General features: G+C 34.7%; 2 non-coding genes across 2 annotated transcripts; one reads left to right on the top strand and one right to left on the bottom strand.

The window, feature by feature from the left end:
* Positions 1–7,816: 7,816 nt before the first annotated feature.
* Positions 7,817–7,888, bottom strand: Trnad-guc. Its single transcript has one exon. It is a non-coding gene; the product is annotated as a tRNA-Asp (tRNA).
* Positions 7,889–10,458: 2,570 nt separating this feature from the next.
* On the top strand, positions 10,459–10,530 carry Trnad-guc. The gene has a single exon. It is a non-coding gene; the product is annotated as a tRNA-Asp (tRNA).
* The last annotated feature ends 2,180 nt before the right edge of the window (positions 10,531–12,710 follow it).

Below are 12,710 nucleotides of genomic sequence, written 5' to 3'. Positions count from 1 at the left end.
TATCGACATTTTCACAGCTTAATATTCGGTCTCATTTTGATGGTATTTGACATAAAAATCATATTCAATTTATAGGAAGGACATAGGCAACTATCACGGTGAAAGGTTTAGGTGTAGTATAGTTCGTTATGGTTTAGTGTATTTGGCTGAAAAAATACATATATACACATATTGTGACTACTTTTTGGTAGGGCTTTGTGTAAGCTCGCCTGGCTAGGTACACCCACTCATCAGATACTCTACCGCCAAGCAGCAATACTTACTTTAAACTGATGATAATTATTGGTTCCGTTCCGGTTTGAAGGGTGAGTCAGTATAACTACAGACGCAAGGGACATAAGATTTTACTTCCCAAGATTGGTCACACATTGGCGATTTAGGGAACTAATGCGCATGGTCAATGATCAATATTATACCTTTGAATAATTATCATTCTTTATTTACAATAATACATGTACAACCATAAAATATATATATCGCAAATATTTATAAATAAAATAAGGGTTATATATAATAGTGGACCAGTAAAGTCAGTAAAACTTTGTGTCAATAAAAATATTTTTATTAATAGCACATTATACAATAGATTTGTATACAACTATTTTGTTTAGCTTAAAATTGAGGTATAACGATGAAATACGACTGTACAAAGGCAGTGTTATTGCTGTAGAAATCTCTTCCAGACAACTTTTGATGAGAGGATTTTCGAACAAATAAGGGCCATGTATAATAAAGTTTCTACATTAACAATAAACAAACTTATACATAGAGATGTATTATGAGTGTACACATACCCTAAATATTTAAAATGAAATTTCCTGATTTTACTTTCATCTGAATTGTAATTGGTCGATGGAGCTGAAGACGGATTGTAATATAACCATGTCGTATGTATTGTCCACATTTTCTATCGATTTCAAACACGTAATAAATGCGGAGGATTCAGCGACGAAAATATTCAATATTGCTGGTGAGATTCAAGCGCGAATCAAACGTGAGATGAATTCCGTGGGTTTAGTTTGCTCCAAAAATGTATTTACATTGAAGCTGTATTGTATGGTATTGGATAAACAGATTTATTTATACTCTTCCATATACACAGTTGGTGTATCTCATATTAATTTGGAAGCACAAGCAGCCGTCGGTCTTCTTGAAATATTTATGCTGGAGCGGCATTTGCCTATAAATAGATGGATTATATTCAAGTGTATAGGCAGACAGTACTTATCAGATAAATTACATTGTCATATTTTATGCTTGTAACAAGCTGGCCGGTCAGCGACTTTTTCGGAGCGACTTCATGGACGTATATCTGCTTTACGACCAAAAAACTTGAAGTTGACGAAATGGCTGTATTTTCCTAGGCATAATGCAAATAGCTTCAAGTAAAACAAGCAGGTAAGTATCATCAATGATAATGTTGCTCAAGAATGGATCTCTCAACTTTGTTAAATAGTTCTTTTTTCGGATAATTGTCTCTGTTAACGATACTAAGCATCTTCTTTTTTCAGAAATCATTTCGCAAACCAAATAGTTCTTTTATGTCACCACTATGAAAGTATGTACAGTTGCGCACCGCTGGGTAAAGTTCTATACCCAAAGGTTGTTTGGAAAAGATCCCTTGTTTTTTTTTTATTTGGTGTACAATAAAGAGTATTTGATTGAGTACCTACTCATGACCAATGCACCGATTTCTATGTTTTATTTATTTAATTTATTTCCAGGTAAAACTGGAACCAGTAAAGCTATATTCATGAAATCTAATCCACATGAAGTTGAAGTATGTCGGCATGGCAATAAAAATGTTTGGTATTTATTATTTTAATCAAAATGCTTTTATTGAACAAAAAGTCGAGGAGTATTTTATTTTATTTCATGGATTGGGTACACATTCCCAGTAAAAGTTTAATTGATCCCGGGTCGGGCTAATAAAAGTAATTGAGTTTTTTGTCACGAAATTCTCAGTGACAGGCTGGAGTTGGGAAGTTGGCAATGTTAAATTCTAGCACTTAGGAAAACACGTAAAGCGGATGGTCATGCCCCTTAACTTTGTTCTGGATTGCCATTCCTTAGACTATGACAGTGAAAGAATAGAGAGACCTTTGTGAGCGTTCTAATTTTTTTATATATATACTCGGTTACCTGTTAAGTGGTCACAACATTGGCGCTGTAAGAAATATTCACCATTCCTTACTTCGCCAATGCACCACCAACCCTGGGATTTATGGTGCTATGTCCCTTGTATTTATACTGGCTTACTCACACTACAAACTGGAACATAACAATACTATGTATCTATTGCACTTAGGCGGCAGAATATTTGATAGGTGGGTGGTACATACCCAAACGGGCTTATACAAAGCTCTACCACTAAGTTGGATTTGTGCATTGTGGGTAGTCTTTGACTTTGGCCGCCGTGAACGAAGATCAGTCCAAGATTACATATATTATATATTTGTAAATATTATATTTCATATTACCAAGAAATCTATTTAGAAAGAAGTACTATTTAATAATGAGTTTTGTCCATTTAATTATATATTCTTTAACTTTCGCTTACTCTAAAAACTGGAGAACAGACACAAAACGAAACGGGGGAATAATTGATAATGGTGGTTACACCATTACCAATAAATTCTGACACCTTTAGTATCATTAATATGAACATTATTTTACATTATTATTTGGGTATAAAATTTCTCAATTGTAAAATAAAAACATAAAAATACTGCGAAGTTGAAAATAACTAAGCGGTTTTAACTAGTTCGATTAAATTGTAGCCTACATCGGTCCGCTCACCTGGAAATTGATTTAAATCGATTATTGCGAGAGCTATTAAGCCTACATTTGAAATTGAATTGTAGCTAACTTTATTAATTTTGATTTTCGACCGTTTTAGTAAAAATGCTATCGCATATTTCAAACGTGCATCGCGATTGTTTTAGTTTTGAAAAAAATGTGAAATTTACAATTAACACTACCCAACTTTAAGTGAAGTTATATAACTAATGTCGAGTTGCATTATATTTAATGAATTGTCATTTTAATCAATAAACAATCGTTTTTGTGATACGAGAAACGAAGCGTAAAAGTAAGACATTAATATATGACTTTCAAAACTAACGAAACTTATATAGGGACCCATTTGAAAAACGGTTTTTAGAAAATACATTAAGCGCAGTATCCTTTTTTAAATTTCCTTTAGTGATTTTACAGTATTTCTGATATGTAACATGTATTGGCGCGCGCCAAGGGTAAGACAAACTAGTACGATATGACGGCGTGAGGCTCTCGTTATGCTTTCATGTGCTCTGTCCGCCGCCGCTATAAGCACACGGTGTGTGCGTTGCGTGTATGCCACATTTAATTATAAAAAAGCGCAGGCACAAGGAGCACATTGATGTGATGTAAGAAATAATTTAATTTTTCTTACAGCGCCAATATATATATTTTTTAAATTACATAGGAAGAGCACATGGGCCACTTGACGGTAAGCGGGAACCACCGCCCATAGACAATGGCGCTGTAAGAAATATTAACCATTCCTTACATCTCTAATGCGCCGCCAACCTTGGGAAATAAGATATTATGTCCCTTTTGCCTGTGACCTGGCCTACTCGCTCTTCAAACCGGAACAGAATAATACTGAGTACTGATGTTAGGCGGTAGAATATATAATGAGTGGGTGGTACTACCCACAATAACCTACCACCATGTCTGTGGGCGGTTGTAATTACTTAGTATCAGGTGATCCACACGCCCGTCCACGTTCAATCTATATATATAATTATTTTTTTGGTCTTTTTAAATTATCTCAACCATATATTACAGACGACATTTTTTACGACACAGTAACAGACATTTCTGAATGCAAATAGATGTTTGTCTCAATCGCGGCTCGGATTAGAAATACTTTGCTATTTGGTATATCTTAGCTGGCTTAAGCTACAATACCGTATTCTTTGATCTGATCTACATGAACCAAGAATATAAAGTTCTTAGAGATCAAATGCTTTCCGCAATTATGTAACCTATACAGATTTAGTCGTTCTAGAATTAGGTCAAGTAAATGATTTTTTAATTCTTTTTTCCTTTCTTAGTAGCAAGATTAACAGTACTGAATATCTTACCAATTAGCAACTGTCTATAGGAATTACCTTTTCTAACACAATATTATTATTAATGTTCAAGCTATTATGGGTAGCTACAAGGTAGAGTGTACATTGATCTACAAATGGTTCTAAAAATAAACCTGGCGAAAGTTTTACTAATTTGAACATTAACGTTTTCCGTAAAAACCAATAAACCATGGACTGTCTCATCTTTTAAACTTACATATCAGCTTCACCAATAAAATTGTCGGTTAGGGTAATCAGAATCGAAAGCATGCTGTCTTTTTTTCTCTAATAACAAATCAATAAAGACAGAAGAAGATGATTCATTGTTTACTTAAATCAGTTATAAGTAATACCTTATATATCTCAAAAGATCATGACAAGCTGACTAAAGTAAATGGCTGATTAAGAAAACCACGAAGAGACAATTAGTTATATCAAAGTTAGGTCTTTCAGGGTTAAACAAAACGGTCCTGTGTTAAATCTTTCATATCGAGCGCGACGTGCATGTGAAATGAAGTGGATAATTGCCTCAGCAATTAGACATGCAATGAGGCTTCCAATTAAGGGGTCATTAGCCAACGACGAGCGACGTCAAATCGACAATCCAGTCCACAGGATTGTGGCTCTTATTAATGGCCGCGGATTTCGGAAACTGATTGAAGGGATGATTGCTAATGTATCATGATTCAATTTTTTGCGGACGCTTTTATTGTATAGATTGTAATTTATTGTTATGGTTTTATATTTTATTTTTGCAGAATCGAAAAGGCTAATTGCTTAGAAAATTACGATGATTGCTGGTTCTTAATTTGCGTTCACAACACATTTCATACATGGCGTTGAAGGCTAACATTGCAATGTCTTCCATTAATAGAAAATCTTTCCTAAATTACATTTTACATCAGCAGCCTGGTAATTTCCCACTGCTGGGCTTAGGCCTCCTCTCCCTTTGAGGAGAAGGTTTGGAGCATATTGCACCACGCTGTTCCAATGCGGGTTGGTGGAATACACATGTGGCAGAATTTCGTTGAAATTAGACACATGCATGTTTCCTCACGATGTTTTCCTTCACCGCCGAGCACAATATGAATTATAAATACAAATTAAACACATGAAAAATCAGTGGTGCCTGCCTGGGTTTGAACCCGAAATCATCGGTTAAGGTGTGCGCGTTCTAACCACTGGGCCATCTCGGCTCATTTCCTAAATAATTTTGTATAAATAATCTATTATCTACGCTCTATGGGTTGTGCGGAAGTTAAGTCTTAACAATCGTGTTCAGATTATTACTGCACAGTAATTACTGAAGTGTTTACAGTGCCTATATACTAGAGCAGTAATATATATGGGATGAGCACCAATGCGTGTTTGTATTTCAAAGTTACCTGTTAGTTTAGTATCTTGTATAATTCAATATATTGGTATGGATATTTACCATGTTTTTTATTTTTATTTGGTGGGGCTCAATATTTCGACATTATCTACGAATGTCTTGTTCACGAGACAAAAAGCTGCACCAAAAAAAAATAAAAAAACATGGTAAATGTCCCGTTTTAAATACTGTTAGTAATAAAAATAACCATGTTAATTTAAAATCCTATATTCGTATGGCTATTACTCATAAGAATATTGGTATTGTATGGTAACTTATACAAAAATAAGTATAGTTTAGTTTTGCGTTTTGACACAATATATATAGACGTGATAATGCTCATTGATTAGAACATACGAATTTGACGACCTTCGTGGTCGAGTAGTGTGTACACCGGTTTTCATGGGTACGCCACTCCGAGGTCCCGGGCTCGATTCCCGGCCGAGTCAATGTAGAAAAAGTTAGTTAGTTTTCTATGTTGTCTTGGGTCTGGGTGTTTGTGGTACCGTCGTTACTTCTGATTTTCCATAACACAAGTGCTTTACCTACTTACATTGGGATCAGAGTAATGTATGTGATGTTGTCCAATATTTATAAAAAAAAAAGAATTTTAACCGATGATTGCGAGTTCGAACCAAGGCATGCATCAATGAACTTTTCATGTGCTTACTATTTATGTTTATAATTCATTGTATGCGCTATGAAAAATGAAACCTGCAAATGTCGGTCGAAAAAAACCGAACTGCTCCATGTGCATCTACCAACCCGCGTTGATATGTGATAGTATGAGTTCCAAGTATAAAATCCAGTAGTTACTCTATTTAATTATTTTTTTACAAAACGCACATTGTTTGCTTCATTTAGAATTTATAAGGCACCGCGTTCGTAACAGTATTACGTCCCTACCGACTACGTTCTGAGCCGAGGTGCGATCTCATAGGAGACACCCTCAGGACGAACGTCACTCTCGAGCCCAAAAGGGTTCATCCTAAGAGTCAGAGTCTTAACACTCGTCCCAACGTTCGGTGACGCTGTAAAGGCCAGTAGGGCCCACGGCTATACTCAATCAACATACAAAAATAACAGTATTATATGATATAATTTTACTTCTTGCTTTATTGGTTAGCTTGTATGACAGCAAATCTCGAAGTTTCTGTTGACAAAACCCCAGTAGCTAGGCGTATAAGTTCTCAGCGTTTACACTCCTGTGCACTGGAAAGTACTCATATAGGTATAGCCTTTAGCCCTGCATCTGAAATCTTTACTTGTCGTATTTGCCGTCCCCTCGGATTACGAGAGTGACGATATAGAGATTGCACTTGTTTTGGCGTAGTTACTATTTATTAATGTACTAGACCATAAAATATTCTGTTCTAGAGACTAGGAGATCTTGAAAAACTGTCGCTGTGTTAAAAAAAAACCAGGACGGTAGTATTACTTATATTAAGATTATGTTTTCTTTTATTATGTTGATAGACAAACGGGCATGTGGGCCACTGGCGATAGTAGTAATGGTATGTGGTTACCACCGCCCATAGCCATTGGCGCCTTGAGAAATATTAATCATTCCCGACATCGCCAATGTGTCACTAACCTTTTGACGTAAGATTTTAATTGTACCAAATTGTGCTCTTGCCGATAATTATAATGGCTCAATCACCCTTACTAAGTATTGCTGATAGCGGATAAAATATCTGATTGGTGGGTCGTAGACTTATTAACACATTACTTGCTTATTTAAGTTTTATGAGTAATTCATCAGAATTGTTTTTTTTTTCAAAAATTACCAAATAATTTTCTATGTCGTATTTTTATTTTATATTAATAAAAAGTTGAAATATATCTCTTTTTATATTTTTTCGTTCGGATTTGAATTAAATAAAACTATAAAATTCCAATTAGTAGACGAAATACGAAAAGTTTTAAAAGTTCAAATAGCTTATATAAAGTTAGATATAGTATGTCGATTCTGAATCTAAGCGGCTTTGGAGATGTTTGTTCTGGGTGTGAAGAGCCATCCACACTCCGAACTTTTCTCATAAACTGGCCTCTAGTCGAATTCCGACTCTAATTACATAATAAAACTGAAATTGTTGAAGGTTTTTAATAGAGTTAATGCCTCTTATTTATTTTACATAATATAAATAGTTTAGTTTTTTTTATGATATAGGCAGGTAGAGGGACAAATGGCCCACCTGATTTGTCTTAAATTAACGTAATATTTTTATTTTATTTGTAAATATATACATATTCTATGCGAGTAAAGCCGCGGGTAACAGCTAGTATATATTATATTTAATAATAATTAAATAAAATAGTTGAACATCTCCCCGGCGGGGAATCGAACCCCGGTCTCCCGCGTGACAGGCGGGGATACTTACCACTATACTACCGAGGATGATGAACGTTTGATAGAAAATGGGAATCTTATAATTATATTTAAATTAATATAGCGCACAGTTATGTACATTAATATAGTTTTTTTCGAAAGAAACGGTTACAATCATTGCCCTTCCTCCTCGTATACGGGGAGGAAAGTTAAACTAATAACACCTAGTTTCCGACTTCGCAAAGTTAATACATCCTTCATGAGGCACTGTATTCGTTTCTGTAATAGATTCAACAGCTATTTTTAAAAAGAATTAAAAAAATTTAAAGCTCATAAGAAAAATATATATATAAATAAGGCATATTACTCAATACAAGATTATATTAAAGATAAAAAGCGTGGACATAGTATTTATTGATTTCTAGAGAGTATATATAAAAATTTAATTGTACCTTACTGACTGATACTCTGTAATTAAAATGGCGGAAAAGAGTAACTACTGAGTTTGTTGCCGGTTCTTCTTCTAGATTCTAATCTACTTACTGAACATACTACCTTAACATTGAGAGGGCTATTCGCGCAATCTATAACCTAAGAGCCAAGGAATCATTAAGGTATAAATTTAAAGAAATTAAGATATTAACTGTTGCTTCTCAATATATATTCTGTAATGTTTTGTATGTACGGAAAAATATTAATGTTTTTATGAGAAAATGTGATTCTCATAACAATGGTACAAGGAACAAACACAATCTTGTTACTCCTGTTACTCGACTGCATAGAGTCAGTAACTCTTTTGTGGGGCAATGTATACGCTTCTACAACAGGATCCCAGAAAGCGTTCAAAATGCTTCTTTTGCGAAATTTTAAAAAAATGTTAAGGAACGCTTGTGTGCGAAAGGTAACTATACAATAAGTGAGTTTATGTTTGATAGTACACCTTGGGAATGAAACGATCGCCTCCTGGCTGTTTCTTTTCATATACAATTATGTATATAATTAATTTGACAAAAAAAAAGACCCGCTGAGTTTCTTTCGCCGGTCCTTCTCAGGTCAGGGTGTTCCTTTTTCCGAACCGGTGGTAGTGTTTAATTTGACCATCAATAAGTAAGTGTAATGCTTCTACACTGAATAAAGGATTTTGAGTATGAGTTTGACATTTAACTCAACAATGTAATAGAACGATTTAAAAGTGCTTTTATGATCCTACTTGAATAAACAATATTTGGATCCCTTACCGGGAGCATTCGCCTGTATTGAACGATTTGAAATAAATTGTGACACTGATTTCGTTTGGTTTGCTTTATTGCAGTTACAGTATTAATCTAAATATTACGTAATTTAAAAAGCAAGCTATGCCTAAGGCTCTTAATGTAGTCATGTATGAAGTATAGCATCTCGATATAGTAATAAGCAAAATTATCCATGCCTAGCATCTCCAGCATAGGGCGCGTAATGGTCATAGTAAATAGCGCACGATTTACCTACTTCCTGTTACACACTTCCGTCCCTCTTCACGACATCACTCCCGCAAATTGCAGGAGAGCAAGAGGACATATATTATAGATCAAAAATATATTATAGGTACTAGAAATCAGAAGATAATATTGTCAGCAAAGATAGTTTACAAATTATTTTTAGATTAGTTATGATTTAAAGAACGTTGCAGTTGAACAGAATAGCTAGTTAAGTTTACTTTAATTCATATACATTTGACAGATATAAGCCGCGATCTTCAACGTCTGAAATAACATAACATAGTATATTGGAATTATGTATAGATAAAAGAAGCGAAGAAGCATAGCCGACTCAATAGGGTTGGCGAGGCAGCGAACCGATGAGCATAAAAGTAACAGCTGCCCTCTCGACCTCACGATACACGTGACATTATAAATATATCGGCGATAGGAACATTTGGAGGCGGTATATATAAATGTTATAAAGAAAATACCGAATTTTTTAAATTCAATTTGGTAGTTGGCAAACCATGATAGTGAGCCGAGATGGCCCAGTGGCTAGAACGCGTGCAACTTAACAGATGATTTCGGGTTCAAACCCAGGCAGGCACCACTGAATTTTCATGTGCTTAATTTGTGTTTAAAATGTATCTCGTGCACGGCGGTGGAGGAAAACATCGTGAGGAAACCTGCATCTAAACCTGTGTCTAATTTTAACGAAATTCTGCCACATGTGTATTCCACCAACCCGCATTGGAGCAGTGTGGTGGAATATGCTCCAAACCTTCGCCTCAAAGGGAGAGGAGGCCTTAGCCCAGCAATGGGAAATTCACAGGCTGCTAATGTAAGTGATCTTCACTACATTGACACTGTAAGAAATATCAATCTTGCCTTGCCTTGGCGATGTAACGCCAATGTACCAACCTGAAGAACTATGACGTTATATCGCTTGTGTCTATAGTAACGCTAGACCTTCAAACTGGCAACCAGAACTACTTAATATTCCTGTTTGCCGGTAGAATACGTGATGAGTGGATGTATATATAAAAATTTAAGGGATTCAGATAACAGTGAATGATCTGGTAATGAAACTAAAAGAGTGTTGTGGATAATGATTGTTGGAAATAAGTACGAATTTTCATTGAAATTATAAGATTCTCATTTTTTAACAAACGTGTATCATCCTCGGTAGTATAGTGGTAAGTATCCCCGCCTGTCACGCGGGAGACCGGGGTTCGATTCCCCGCCGGGGAGATGTTTTACTATTTTAACTGTCATTTATAAAATACTAGCTACTAGCCGTCTATTTTTTAACTTTTTTTATAAATACTCATTTAATATGATTGGATTCCCGCAGGCGTCAAGGTCTATATAAATTTAATCGCACGAATAGTTTAGATTGGCCAAGTGAACACATCGTTAAAAGTTGACTGTATTATGATACATTTAACTAATTAATGTTAGTTATTTCTAAATGCAATATTTATCAAAACCACTACTAACATAACTTTTTTCATTGTCTATGAGGTTGTGCGATATCCGAACAAACTAATCTAGTTTAAGAGTACGATACCAAAAAAAAAACAATAAATCGTAAACTCCTATGTTTAAATCAATAAAAAAAAACGATACGCCAATAACGCAAACGGAGAACTATGATTATATTGACATATTTATGTTGTTTGAATATTTAAGAATTTATTATTATTATTTAACAAATTTTTGAAAGCAAGCCTTCATACTTCTGTTTCACCTAGTAAGTAGCTATGTCAACAAAACTAAGATTATTTAAACGTAGTTATATAGATCGGTTTTAAAAGTATACTTTCCAAGTAGAATAATATATAATTCGGACAGAAGGGATATTTCTTTACACACTGGTGGATACGTCGCAGGCAATTAGCATATTAAATAAAATATTAAGTTTTATTTAATAAAGTTCTTCTATTCAATATATCCTCTTCTTCAGGAGATTCAGCTGGTTGAAATAACCGATTTGTAAAATGGCTAGGTAATGGAATGGCAAATTAAAGTAACTGGCTGCGACAGATACATAAATGGCAAAAATTTCATCTGCAAGTCTCAAGATTTATCTTTTAATTAAATAAACAAAATTAATGTTTTATCTCATAACACTGATTAAATACTAAAAAAACAACGGTAGTTTCTAGGTCGTAAACCCGCTCGTTCATATAAGATTAATTAATAACGACGTAATTATCTTGTCTTCTTATAATTAAAAACGCAAAAAAAATGTTTGTTCCAAACTTATTGATGTCCATCATTAGCAGCCTGTAAATTTCTCACTGCTGGGCTAAAGGCCTCCTCTCCATTTGAGGAGAAGGCGTGGAGCATATTGCACCACGCTGTTCCAATGCGGGTTGGCGGAATACACATGTGGCGGAATTTCGTTGAAATTAGACACATGCAGGTTTCCTCACGACGTTTTTCTTCACCGCCGAGCTCGAGATGAATTATAAACACAAAATAAGCACATGAAAATTCAGTGGTTTTGAACCCGAAATCATCGGTTAAGATGCACGCGTTCTCACCACTGGGCCATCTCGGCTCTTGTCCTGTCTTGATGTCCATGTATTTGTTAATATTGTGTGTGTTGGAGGCGAATAATAATAAGAAATATTATAAGTGCCTCCTCCAGAATGTAGGTTCAACTATGTTTCTCGTGCGTAGTTTAAGCCTAGCGAGCCAATCAAGCCAAATGTTTTTTGTGGCAGTATCAAGCCCCGAGCGGGCTCTTATTTCCTGTAAAGTTACCGAACCTTTTACCATTTGTTCTCACATCGATTACTTGAAGTGAACTCCTATCGAGTTATACTAATAAAAATAAATCAACACAATTACTTCTTTTTTTTTAATTATTCAAGGTCATTCAGCCTAATAACAAATGTGAGAAAAATTATGTGAATATTCTGTCCCTGTGTTTTCTAGATCGGCCTATAGATGAATCATAACTTAACAATTTATTGTAAAATCAAAAAAAAAATATACTTTATTCAAGTAGGCTTTACAAGCACTTTTGAATCGTCATTTAACAAACTAAATTAAGTGAAGCTACCACCGGTTCGGAATGTAGATTCTACCGAGAAGAACCGGCAAGAAACTCAGTAGTTACTCTTTTTCAACATCTAAAAATACAGTATTGTTAGTAAAATACAATTATATATGTATTTAATATATCCTACCTGGAAGTTAACAAGCATTAACTCCACGCTTTTTTATCATCTATATAATCTTGTATCGAATAATATGTATTTTTTACAAATGATTTGAATTTATGAAACAGCTAAGTTAAAAATGTCTGCGGAATTTTTTTATAGAACCGGATACCTTGCCCCAAGAATGATTTATTGACTTTGCGGAGTCGGAAACTTGGCGTTATAAGCCTTCATTTATTTAATTATTGCTTCTCGTGA

The sequence above is a fragment of the Vanessa atalanta genome, chromosome 4 (genome assembly GCF_905147765.1).
Source record: "Vanessa atalanta chromosome 4, ilVanAtal1.2, whole genome shotgun sequence".
Taxonomy (NCBI): Eukaryota; Metazoa; Arthropoda; class Insecta; order Lepidoptera; family Nymphalidae; genus Vanessa; species Vanessa atalanta.
The sequence above is the reverse complement of the archived record's forward strand: the minus strand, read 5'-3'. Positions and strand labels throughout refer to the sequence as shown.